Genomic DNA, 13899 nt, shown 5'->3' on the forward strand with positions numbered 1-13899 from the left:
AAAGAAAGAAGAGTCTTAAGTTCTACTCACCTTTTAAGCTGTATGAAAAGTGATGTCAGTTCTTGAAATGGTCTTGTAAGTGGATGATGTTACAAATGTAGAACTTGAACTGCTAAAAGGAAAAATAAAGAATTTCAGTGAACCATTTCTTGGTTTCACTTCATACATCCCCTTCCCCAAGTTCCAAAAAATATGTGAGGACTGTCACAATTAAAGGCACAAATACAAAAATGAATAAATTAAGAATACAAAAATAAGCATCAAATATTAAAGAAAAGGAGGAGGGGATTTGAATTAAAAGTCTGGGGTAAGAGATGTGACTGAAGTGGGAACAAAATCTCCCTGTCGTCAGCTCTCCAGCAGCCACACCGAGTTCTCATCTTCCAATCAAAGGATCCACACTTGTTCTTCTGAACACACAGTCCTTTTCTTCAATGAGGGGCCACAAACAAATAATGGATGGTGTCCTAATTGGATTTTGGGGTGGTTTTTTTTTAAATCATAAACATTCTAACTATGGCTGTGAAAAGACCATTCTCTTTCTTAACAATCCAAATTTTTATCTTGCAAACACACCGATCCACCGATCCTTCATGGTAAAGAAAGGCAGGTCCAGCCCCGTACCTTTTTCCACCCATGAAATGCATATTTAATTTTGTGAGAGCAACACCAACCCCTGCTTAGTGAAGACCTAGCTAGGGTGGTAACATCCGTGATTCTATCTACAAGGCTGTCTTTACACCTGCCCTACACTCTGCTAGTAGAACGTCCTCCATTTAGTGCTCCAGACTCTGTCCACTTCCAGGTCACACAATCTGTCACCAGCATCCTCATCCCAACTTGATAAGTAGACTCTGTGAGCACTAAGCCATCCAGGTCACATCAGGTGACCACCTCATGCCTTACAAAGCCGTTTCAGGTAAACTCAAGTCAGCTCTGCCTCAGATACCACAAGCACCTCTCAGCCCGCCGCCTGCCAATGAGTAGGATTACACTCCTGTCCAAGGTTGAATAAGCCACCATCTGTCCAGCTTGTGTGCTGCAGTGTACTCTCCAGGAGACTTGTCCCTCAAAGCGTGTTCCTGCCATATGCCACTCCTGAGTGATCGGCCAATGCTAAGACATCAAGATTTTAAAAATGACTATGTCTAGCCAGAGGATACTGTGAGATTCCTGTGGCGGTCCACCCCAAACACAAGAGCCAAACACCTCACTATTTTTGTGTAATTCCTTCCTATCAATATTGTGAACCTACAGGCATTATTTTCTCTGCCTGTTTTCTAACCACTGAGGGAAGAAAACAATCCACTAGTGATTTGCCAGATAACAGATTTTATTTCTCAACGGGGAGTGCGCTTTCATCAGTCTTCCTGGCATTTAAATTATGATCAGATTTCTTGGGAACACAAGTCAGTGGAACAACCAGAAATGTACTGGGGTGGGCAGAATTCTAAGGTGACCCCCAACAGGTCACACCTTTGTATAATCCCCTCCACCTGAGTGCAGGCAGAATTTGTGACTTGCTTCTAACCAACAGAATATGGCAAAAATAATGGGATGTCACTCCCTTCATCCGGTTATGCTATGTACCACTCCACTTCAGCAGACTAGACAGTAAGACTCACTTTCTGGAGTTAGAGAAGTGAGCTGCCATGTCATGACAGGGCTTGTGAGGGAGCCACATAGCAAGGATCTGAGAGCAAGCCCCCAGCTGACAGCCTGCAAGAAAACAGGGACATCAATCCTACACCTACAAGGAAATGGCATCTGCTAGCAACTTGAATGAGCTTAGAAGTGGATTCTTCCTCATTCACACCTCCAGATGAGAACACAGCTGGGCCAACACGTTGACTGCAGCCTTCTGAGATCCTGAGCCGAGAACCAACTAAGCCATACCCTGCCGGGAGCCGGTCCATCCTTGCTGTTTCAAGGGACCTGGCATATATGGCATACTGTTCTTAATATGTTTGCTCACCTTCTTGGCACTATGTGTTTTAACCAAGGTCACCTCTCTGAGAAAGGTTGTTTCCCCAGGTAGGGATTTTCCCCTCAAGTTAGGGAGGGAATAAAACCCCTTAACTAAGTGCCAGGCGGGTAATTAATCACTTTAACTACGAACAATCATGCTTAAGCTACATAATCTTTACTCCCTGGAATGGAGATAAGAAACGCCCTAACCTTTAGAATAGAGATTGATAGGATCGAATCAACTGGTATAAATACAGATGTAAAAAGACAACAGGAGACAGAACTTAGAAGACAGAACCTACACACAGAACCTACACACAGAACCTACACAGAACCTAGAGACAGAAGAACTTCGCTGGAGAGAACATGGCAAAAGATCCTAGACAGAAACTGGCCACAGAACCTAGACTCAGAACCTAGAGACAGAAACCTAGAGACAGAACCTGGCTACAGAACCTGGATAGAACCTAGCAAGAGAACATGGACACAGAACCTGGCTGGAGATCCTAACCAGAACTTCACTGGAGATCCTGACCAGAACTTGGCTGGAGATCCTGGCTAGAGATCCTGGCTAGGCTGCTGATCAACTGAACGCTGTCTCCGTGTCATTCCTTCTTCGCTGACTCCGTCTACACCTTTGGGAACCCCTGGACCTGCTGGGGTTGGACCCCAGTAATACCCAGACTCCCGACTCATGGAAACTGAGGTAATATATGGGTGTTGGTTTAAGCTATAAGTCTATGGCAATTTGTTACCTAGCAAATAATTTAGTAACTTACTAAATATGGGGATATATAACATATATGTGTATTAAATGCATACATAATTGTACATCAGAACAGCCCTCTCTACCGGCCTCATCCATCCATAAATAAAACTTCATTTATCCTACCTGACTATGAGCAACTTGTGGGCAAGAACCATATCACCATCTCCCTGGCATCCCCAAGATTTTGCAGAGTATGTGGCACATGGGAGGCCCTTAACATTTTTTTAATTAAGCCAAATTAAAAGAGTTATGATTTGTCAATCTCTAGTTACTACGATAAGGCCAAAGCAACAGAATTCATACAAGCCCTCTGGGCAGAGCTTAGAACCTCAAAATTAATTTCAAAACGGGTGGAAGACACTGAGCCTCATGCTCTATCCCAAATGACGAAAACACAATTTTCCAGTACTGGTTATTTCATTTTACCTATGAATCTCAGTCAGCACTTAGAAATGTTATTCACTAATGTTTTTGTTTTTGTTTTGGCTTTTTCCAAAAATCCTTGCCACTTCTCTGGCATTCTGCTATCTCACAGCTAAAGGTTAAAAACAAAAAAATTCCCTAAGAAATTTTTCAAAGTAAGAATTTGTGACTCATTCTTAATTTTCCATTCATATCAATAATTCATTCCCAATCAAAATGGAAACAGCTGTACAAGTCAAATAACCCGGTTCTAATTCTAAAACAAATGTTAACCCAACTTCTTGACAACCTATTTCAAAAGTCCTTTAAGATTTTTCTATTTTTTAAGCTGATGATTTTTAATTCTTTTAAGCAAGATTTTTTTAAATCTCTGTTTAAAGTTGAATGCATAAATATACTGTTTCTGTTATCCTTAAGAGATAAATTATTGTCTTTTTATTTCAAAGAAGATTGTAACTAACGTTGTGTTTATTTTAGATTTTGAAAGACCTGATTTACTAAAAGGGATATTTTTAAGTATTCAAATCAGTTAAATTACTTAAGAGAGTTCAAAATAAATGCTTCATTCATTACAGAAACCTATCATGCTCTCCTGAAACCTATATTCAGGATCTTATTATATATTCCTACTCGCACATAAATCACTCAGTAAACCCGAACGTCATCTCCAAGGTTTATCCATCCCCTGGTGCTCAGTCTCTCAGGCAGCAGTTCTCAAACTCAAGCCAAGAAAAACTTAAAAACACCAGTCCCATGACATACGAGGCAGAGAATTTCAATAAACTCGCCTCTTCTTCCCAGCATAATTTTAACTCTCTTGAGCCCATCTCTATGTGTGAAAATAGCCAATGGCCCACAGCAGGGAACTGGAGGGTCACTGAGATGCCTCCCCGTGCAGAGAAAGAAACAGGCCCAGAAGATGGACCCTACCCAGTTCCCTTCCCCCCCCCCCCCCCCCCCCCCGTTCTAGTAAGTGCCTGCCTTTTCCACAATCTCACAAAACACAGGTCTTTCACAAAGTCCAGTGCGGCAAGGAAAAGAAGGCTGAGTGTTAATGCTAGGCCCCCACAAATGAAAGCAAGCCCTCGGAAGAACTGTTCCCCTGAGAGAACGGCACTGAAGGGAATTAATAAGCACAGGCGCTCACAGAGGTGCTGGCGGAGGTCCTCTCACACCCTGCGGCGCGAAGCATTTGAGGAATCTACATATGGCTTTCCAAAGTGATAAAGCGTGGTCCTGTGGGCGATCTCACTAACCCCAAGCCGTCTCCTCAAGGCCACGTTCCTGACACGCTTCCAGCAGTTCACACGGCACTGCAGGTTCAGTGGCTGCAGTTTGGGAACCAGGGACTGGTGAGAGGCAGAGCAGGAAGAGGCGGAGTGCAGGTATTCCTGAAAAGTAACACGCAACAAGGACCTGCCTCCCCCCAGAAGGGGATATATGAATGGCAGGTGCTGGGAAATCACAAAGGAAGTGAGGCACATTTGTTCTCAATCTTCAGAACGTCCTCGCTTCCTCTTTAAGGTAAAGGAAGACACGTGTTCCGCACAAAGGTTATGAGAGAGACCTGACCGCATGCTTCCTTCCTTTCTCTGACACAGGGCTGGCTCCCACTGGGGATGGGGTCCCGTGAAGTGCAGCCATTGAAAACACCATGACCTCTGGAGAGAGACAAGAGGAGAGAACCACTTCGGAGACGTTTATAAACTGGGACAGGGAAAAACACAAACAGAGGTAATGTACTTAACGCTACAGAAAGAGATCAAGGAAAACAGAACACACAGGTCTCCTTCCAGAACCATGTTTTGCTTTACAACATTTTTCAGAAATGTTGTGGTGTTCCTTAACAACGGGCCCACACGCAGGAACATACATGCATGGATTTTTGTGTCAGATCCATTTTCTTCTCTTTTTGGCTTCTTTTCTTTTTGTTAATCCTCACCCAAGGATATTTTTCTATTGATTTTTAGAGAGTGGAAGGGAGGAGGACAGACAGAGAGAGAAACATTGATGTCACATCGATTGGTTGCCTCCCACACGCGCCAGGAATCGAGCCTGCAACCAAGGTACGTGCCCTTGACCAGAATCAAACCTGGGACCCTTCAGTCCTCGGGCCGATGCGTTATCTGCTGAGCAAAACCGTCCCCGTCAGGTTTGGCTAGGGCTGTCAGGTACATTTTCAAGACACAAAATGCATGTGTGCATTCATTCAACCCATAAATGCCACAGTTTTCGTTGTGAAACTTTCTCTCATGGAGCTGACTTGTTTCAGAGTAAACTAATGCCAAGAAATGCTGAGCACAGGTGGGTCTTTGTGGCCCAAGGATCGGCTTCCTCACGAGCTGAGACTGACCTGAGGGGCCCACAGGAAGCACTGCCAGCAGCCTCCCTGCAGAGCCCAGCGCGAGATGCAAACCACCGGCACCAGGCGGCCACACGCAGGGTCTGGCCATCGGGCCTCGACCAAGGGCTTGACAAGTTGTTTCTTAACAAAGCATCAGAAACCGTTTCGTGGTGCCTTTCAAACACTGAGGGTTGCACGCAAAGAGGGTGACTTTGAGCAACTCCCAGCAGGCACTAAGCCGGAGGGAAGGAAGGAGGACCCCAAAGCCAGATGTTGTCTATCGGCTGTCTGGCTTACTTCCCAAAATAGAAAGGAAGGACCTCTTCAAAGCAGACGCATTCTGTTTCCTGGTAGAAATAAAGCGTTGCGACAGCCACACCCACAAATCCTCTCTTCTGGAGCACAGAGAACTGGCCCTGGGGCTTTCCTGGGGTACAGTCGAAGGGATCGGACTCTTCAAAGACCTGGCCCCCAAAAGCTCCTTGGGGGGCACATCTAATGGATGAAGGCAGTCCAGATGGACTCACACACACATCCTCTTGGCCAGCGCAGGACAGAAACAGCCACCGAGGTCTGAGCTGACAAGACAGCAGGGCAGGGCGGCCAACAGACTTTCAGAGAGAAGTCCCCATGCCAGGGCCCCTCATGCCCAGCCTCGCCCTTCAAACAGGAAACTCTTTCAGTCAGAGCAAAAACAGTCCACCTGCCTAAAGCTAAACAACAGACAGGTTTCCTATCTTCCTTGCTGGTTTGCATTGAGTTCTTCATGCTGCAAAGTACAGCAGTTCCATCTCCCAAGCTTAATAAAGGCCAGAACCATCTATGAGGAAACTAGGACAAGGCCACCCTCAGACAATACTGTGCTGCAACCAGCACCACAGCCAAGGTGTAGCCCGGGCACAAGGGCACGCATGCGCACAAACACACATGCTCAGGGGCATGACAAACCTTAAGATGGGAGAAGCAGATGTTTCATAGCATAAGACGGGGGGGGGGGGGGGGGAGGGGAGGTTAAGGGAGAAGGAGGAGAGATAGTTTTTAACAAAGTTGGAAAGAGCAAGTTAAGGAAATAACAAAAAAGGGGATGATTTATTTTAAGTGATATTCAAGTCCAACAGTGACCAGTCTCCTAGTTACTTCCAAACTCAAGGGAAAAAACACAAGACTGACACCTCCACAGAAGATCACAAAGTACTTAAAAGGGATGAAAAACTTGACAATTTTTCTAAGACATCAAGATCCTTTTTCCTTCCTTAAGAAGCAATACTGTCTTGTTTCCCAGGCATCATGGAAGGAGTTCTTGGGGTCAAATTATACTCTAAAAAAAGCATACTAGCACACATCCAAATGAAGATGTTACCATATCTGTATGAGCCAAAACGGGAATCAAATACTCAGTCACTGTGACAGGAAGTCCATGAGCACAACTGGGCCATTGAAAGGTAGAGCCACAGACACAGCCTGGCCTGGGTTCAAGTCCAGATCCACCACTTACTGCCTACAAGACCTCAGGCAAATCACATCAACTCTGAACTCAGCAGCTAACAAATGAAGATAAGGGGAGCCACACCGGCCAGGCCACCCTTTTGGTCTTTTCCATGAACACTCCACAGGCAGAGATGAACATGGACGCTGTGGAACCAGACTGGCAGATGAGAGTCCTGACCCCCAAAGACTGGGGCAGTGGGAGGCCACAGCCAGGACTTTTCAGGAGCCACAGCAGACTCAGTCCCAGGCTGGCAAAACAGCAATGTTTTTGAAGACCCGTTATTTCTCAAGTTTCCTAGCACATACTATCAGAAAATAAAAAGGACTGAAGTTATTTCTATGAAAACCCAAAACTTAATATGGGAAACAGAGCAAACATCAATAAGTCTGTGCTGTTAGAAAAAAATGTAAGGATTGGTTTTCATAAGCCAAAGAAAAAAATTATCAATATTTTATTGACCTTTATTAATATTTAACATTAAATATAGACCCAACTCTCCATTTCTATAAGAACTTCCAAGAGAGTTGTTTCTATGTGCTGAATCCCTAGTACTGTGGTGGAGTGAATGCTAAATGCCAGGAAGAGACCAGAGGAGTCACCACGTCACGTAAGGTGGAAAGAAGAAACCAAAGTAGTCAAAATCCACACTCAAACTCATTCAACCATGCAAACCACTGGCAGGTTGTTATGTGTGCCCACTACGTGCCAGATACGATCCAGGGTTACATCAGCAAGCACAATCAGGGTGGACAGTCCAACAACAAACCTACTCAACAGGTAAATGAAGCCATTTGCTCAGAAGTGGTAAGTGCCGTGTAGAAAGGCAAGAATAGAGCAGGGCAGGGAGACAGTGCAGGGTCGAGGGAAGCTGTGTTGGAGAAGGCTCCCTGAGAAGGTGGTATCTGAGCCAAGGCTGGAAGGAGGCAAAGGGATGGACACATGGGTATGTGAGGAACAGCATTCCAGGGAGAAGTCCAGGAACAGGAAGCAGGGTGGCTGGACTGAGTGAATGAAATGATGTGAGGCAGGCCACAGGGAACCCATGGGCTTTTAGGCAATGGTAAGGACTTGGCTTTTACTCGAGAGAAATGAGGAGCTACTAAGAGAGTCATGCATTCATTCAATAAGGATTTACTGGCCCTAGCTGGTTTGGCTCAGTGGATAGAACGTCAGCCTGCAGACTGAAGGGTCCCGGGTTCGATTCAGGTCAAGGGCACATGCCAGGGTTGCAGGCTCGATCCCCAGTAGGGGACATGCAGGAGGCAGTCAATCAATGATTCTCATTATTGATATTTCTCTTTCTCCCCGCTCCCTTCCACTCTGAAATCAATAAAAGTATACTTAAAAAAAAAAAAAAGATTTCCCAGATGCTAAATATGCCAAGCCAGATGCTAAAGACACAGGAAGAGGAAAGAGGTTGAGAAAAGCCAAAAACTGGACTCTTCAACCTTTAAGAGTAGCTAAGTAATCGAGAAAACATGTCAAGCCTCAGGTGGGAACCTGGAAATGAGCATTCTATGTCTTAAAGGATGCCTCTCCATGCTTTACGTACACATAGGTATTGAACGTTTACCACGATTATGCCAAAGATACAGAAGATCCTAAAGTTGGCTAAATCAGCAGTGAAAAATCAAAGCAAGTTTAAAATACCCCTGGCGGGTGTGGTTCTTGCAGTGGTTCTCAACCTTCCTAATACAGTTCCTCATGTTGTGGTGACCCCCAATTTCATTGTTACAAATTGAACATAATTAAAGCATAGTGATTAATCACAAAAACAATATGTAATTATATATGTGTTTTCCGATAGTCTTTGGCAACCCCTGTGAAAGGGTCGTTTGACCCCCAAAGGGGTCGCGACCCACAGGTTGAGAACTGCTGGGTTAGAGCTTCATCCTGTACACCAAGAGGGGGCGGGTTCAATTCCTAGTCAGGATATATACCCAGATGTGGATGTAATCCCCGTCGGGTCATGTGTGGAGGCAAGCAATCAATGTTTCTCTCTCACCTCTCTCTCTCTCTCTCCCCACCCCCCCTCAAATCAATTTAAAAACTTAAGTTCAAAATCATTTTAGTTTTGACTGTACCTCACTGGATTCTAAATATTTAAATCTATCAATGGCATTATGATAGCTCTATGGAAACAACAATGACTGAAAAATCATAACACTTTATTTCCCAACATTTCTGAATGGCAGAATGTTCACTATTCATTAATATGTAGGCTACATATTTGTCATTTGGTAAACTGACCCAGTAATAAATATATATGCTTGGTCTTCCTCCTCCATTAAATTACATGAACTGTATCTTTTACCACTTTCTCTGTAACTCCCCATAATACTAATCATTTTGTATTTTCAAACATTTTTAATGCAACACATACCCACATACATATATATAGAAGTACATGTATGCATATATATTTATATACATATATACTGAGTTGTTATATTAAATATCTATATGTACATACACATATCACATGTAAAACATTTTTAAAGCTTCTAAAAACAATCTCAGCCTTCCTATGTGAACTATTATCTATCTTCTCTTCTATTGCTGATCACTTTTAAGTGCTGTTTGTGACCTACCAAGATGACTTCATGGACCACCAAAGAGTTGTTACCTGCAGTTCTGAAACACTGGTCTAGGCACCTAAATAATTAACAACTGCTAATAAATGATTAACTGCACAACATCGGCTGTCTCCCCCTTTGTCCACCGATCCCCCCAGCCTGTAGAACAGAGCAAACTCTACTCGTGAAACCCTAGGGCGTCCTGAAGGATGATCCTTCCCAGCACAGCCCTCAAGCCTCGGGGAGAACCAGAAGCAGAAAGGAGCCACGTGTTCTCTGCTGCAGCAAAACAGAACTCACTCCGTCTGCACGACCCATGCATCAACTTTTCAAACAGAGTCCAGGATCCAGTCCTCTGAAGTAACTTAACGAAAACATTCTACTGCTCACGGATTTTGCCTTTGGCTTTCACGGCTTTGATAAACTTGTAGGTCATTAAAATAGGTCCAATATAAACACTGCTTTACACTCTAAGGCAGGACAGATGCAGACTCAGCAGGCCTGCAGTGAGCCCCAAGGTTCTGCATTTCCAACAAGCTCCCAAGGGGGTGACAATGTGGTAGTCCAGTTACAACGCACAAGACAGCCCTCGGTGGTTTATGGATCAAGGTACCCCTTCTCAGACTCCGCTAATAGTGTGTGTTCAGATGCAGAGCAGACCCCTCAGCAGAGAGCACCGTGAAGGCAGGTGTGTAGGTGACATCCACAAGCATGTCCATGTGGGCTTCGGCTGATGGCAGCCCAGCAGTGACAGCGATGGAAAGGGCCATCTGGGAAGAGTAGAGGACAGCACCCAAGCGAGGGAGTAAAGAAACTCAGAAAGGAAACTGACTTGGAAAGCAGGACAAGGCCGGGGGCAGAACCTATAAGCCGTCAGAGGATGAAGAGAGGACATCTATTTGGAAGTAGCTCCTGTCCCACAAACTTGGATACACTAAAGTGAGCCATGTTCAGTCAAATGAGCTTATTAGGGCTCCCGCAGGTTGGAAAACATATATTAGTGATAAAACCATCATTTTAAAAAATGTCCATCTATCCTATCTTATTTGAAAGGAACACAGAGGCTCCAGATATTCCCATGTTAATTGAAAATAGATACACACTTATACTACCTCATCAGAGGTCAAGTTCAGAACACAGTGTCTGATTGTAAAGACTGCTATTAGCCAATTTCTTATATTCTGTTATGTCACAGTTTTTATTGTGTGTTTTTAATTACCTCACTCACCCCTCTTCATACTTTCTAAGAATAGCGATTTTATGCCATTCTTAGAAAGCATTTCCCGGCATCTCCTACATGAGGTCACCAAAAAATAACTATTGGACTTGAAATTCTACCCATCTGGAGGCCACTATTGACCAACTAAAGTATGGACATGCCATTCTACACACTACTGAATTAATAGAGTAAAAAATAAAATCCCAGAAAAGGCGAAACCTACACTCAGACAGCCTTCTCTCATTTGAAGTCACGCAGTCTCTCCTCATTCTTATGGGTTTCATTAAACTAAGAAGCACAGAACACACTGTAAACCGATTTGCAAGTTTCCATACTTGCTGCCAAATTTCCACTTCTGAAAAACCAATTTCAATTTTTTTTTAAAAAAAAAAGAGTAAAACTAACCTTCTAGTTCTTCACATGGTCCAATTTATCTAGAATGTAGGATAAAAAGTTGGAAGAAAGAAAATCAATCCTTGGTAAAATAATGCAAATGTTAATTTATTGTTTTTATTTTTTAATTTGCTACATTGTCTCAGAATCATTTCCTCCTCTGAGATCTGGAAAGTTTTTAAAACATGGACACTGCCAAACAATGACCTCGTTGTAAGCCAAAGTTTAGTTATTTTTAAGGAATTTACTACCTTTCAGCTGAAGGAGTTCTCATGAAAATCCTTCCAAACCACTAACTTGGTAAGAATTTTTACAGGTTTACAATATAATGCTGCATAGCTTCTAAATGTTTCAGGGTTTTACTTTGTGCATGACTTCAGTCTTTAAGGAGGCAGTGCAATCTAAAATTAATGACCCAGGTAAGAGAAAGGGAAGCGAACAGGGGAAAAGCCATGAAGTGACTTCAGTATAGCAACGCTACAGGGGAAGATCAAGCTATGAGCGCAGTATGCTTCAGCTGCTAAGTACTAGACAGAAGAGTGATTTTGAACGCATAGCATTTTGCAACCACTGACTTATTAAAATATCTCCCTTCCTTGGTGTCAACGGTAAACTCCGATATGCATTTGGAGACCAATAAGCACCATGTTTTCAGATCCTCAGATGAAACTAAGTCCCACTTAGCCAGAATCCAAACAGCAGGGTCATTCAAATAACTGAATTTTTGTGAGAAGGGAAAGAATTATAACCACAAGACCTCAGCATGCAACGGCTGCCTGGAGCAGGACGGAAAGCAGGGAGGAAAGAAGGGTCAAGTCAAGAGAAGAAAGCAAGAAGAAAGGGACCCAACGGGAGAGGAGGGTGAAAGAGGAAACTGAGGCACAGGAAACAGTATGGACTGAGAGGGAAGGCAAAGAGTCAGCACTATCTGCAATCCACCAACAGAGATACGAAATATTCTGCCATAAGATCATGGAAACAAAGGAAATCGGTGTAACACTGAGGTCTTCGCCTAAGAGGAAAACCTCTCTCCGTGCACATCTCGAAAAGTGCAAGAATACAAAAAAGCTTAGTGAGAGAATGCACGGGTCTGCACATTACTTAAATCAAAGCTCAGAAAAAAACAGTGACTCACAGGCTGTGTTAGTTCTCATCAGAAGGCAAGCTGTTACCATGGGCCCCAGGTAAGCCGCTGGACAATGCTCACGGGTGAGGTACCATGCTAGTCCAAGTGAGGTTCCCGGACCTCGGGCAGGCTTCAGCCTCCCGGGGAGCAGTGGACGGGAATGGCCCGTGAAGAAGCCGAGATGCACACTACACCAGCAGTACACGGCATCAGGGGCTGGAGCTGCGTGAAAACAGTCAGTTCCTCTCAAGCAGACGTGCTCCGCACGGGTTGTTTCCATTTTTATTTTATTTTATTTTATTTTATTTATTATTTTATTTTTCTTTTATTTTTTTATCCTCACCTGAGATATGCTTACTGATTTTAAAGAGAGTGGAAGGGAGAGGGAGAGAGAGAAACATCGATGTGAGAGAGAAACATAGGTCGGTTGCCTCCCATGCACACCCCAATCATGGATTGAAGCTGCAACCTAGTTTTGCGCCCTGATGGGGAACTGAACTTGGAACCTTTTGGTGTATAGGAAAACGCTCCAACCAACTGAGCCACCTGGCCAGCACTGCATAGGTTTTTTTTAGAAAGTGAATTATCATGCATAGGCTACCCTCTTCAAAAGTTCATAATCCTGACAAAACTGCCCTCATTCCTCTCAAATCCCACCACAACATGTGACAATAGGAGTTGGTGCTACTGGTTTCAAAATAAATAAGAAAGAACACTCTTATGATAATTGTTAATTCTGCAGGCCTCTGCACACAACATGAAACACATACACACACACACACACACACACACACACACACAACTCAGATGACTGGAAGTTAAGTTTTCAAAAGTGTCAAACATTTCTCTGATAACTTAAAAGTGTATGATGCCCTAACTGGTTTGGCTCAATATTTAGAGCGTCGGCCTGCGGACTGAAAGGTCCCAGGTTCGATTCTGGTCAAGGGCATGTACCTTGATTGCGAGCACATCTCCTGGTGTGTAGGAGGCAGCTGATAGATGTTTCTCTCTCATCGATGTTTCTAACTCTCTATCCCCCTCCCTTCCTCTCTGTAAAAAAATCAATAAAATATATTTTTAAAAAAGATTTTTAAAAAAGTGTATGACTACACAATCTTATGCAGAAAATGTTTCTAATACATTTAATCGTTTGCCCTTTCAAGTGAAAGTACATTTTGCAAATATAGGTATAACTGAAGACTGCTCTGTAATTATAGAAGTCACCTTGATAATTCAGAATTGCAGTCTGAGAATATTTTTACCAACCTCCCCCTTGCCACAGACGCCCTGTTGAGTATAGCCTAGACCTAGGCAGAACTCAGAAAATGATGTTACAACAGGAAGAGATTCCATGTGAAAGTGGATCTATCATTGGATTAACATAGGTTTTCAATCTCATTGGAAGATAAAAATCACAGCTTTTAGTATTGCTCTTACTCGGAATTCTGTTCATTTCAATTCTACACCAAGGCAGCAACTTGCCACCCGGGGACACTGTGATCAAAACTATAGCTCACACCCTGAAAGCAGCTCCAAGATGTGGAGTGGGGGACAGGGCTCCAGGGATGTGCCCAGGAGTCCAGCCAGAGCTT

The 13899-nt window shown here is 43.6% G+C and overlaps 1 protein-coding gene across 7 annotated transcripts in view; it reads right to left on the reverse strand.

Moving 5' to 3' along the window:
- Positions 1–13899, reverse strand: part of LDLRAD4 (low density lipoprotein receptor class A domain containing 4) — a 335343-nt gene that overhangs the window by 276139 nt on the left and 45305 nt on the right. For 4 of the 7 annotated variants that reach the window (XM_036321970.1, XM_036321962.1, XM_036321965.1 and 1 more), the window contains exon 2: positions 31–112. The gene's annotated coding sequence lies outside the window, so the exon portion shown is untranslated. Of the gene's footprint in view, positions 1–30; positions 113–4416; positions 4792–11193; positions 11213–12316; positions 12532–13899 lie in introns of those variants that run through there. The other 3 variants (XM_036321964.1, XM_036321967.1, XM_036321963.1) reach the window with 3 other exon arrangements.

Source organism: Myotis myotis, unplaced genomic scaffold (assembly GCF_014108235.1).
Source record: "Myotis myotis isolate mMyoMyo1 unplaced genomic scaffold, mMyoMyo1.p scaffold_m19_p_9, whole genome shotgun sequence".
Lineage (NCBI taxonomy): Eukaryota > Metazoa > Chordata > Mammalia > Chiroptera > Vespertilionidae > Myotis > Myotis myotis.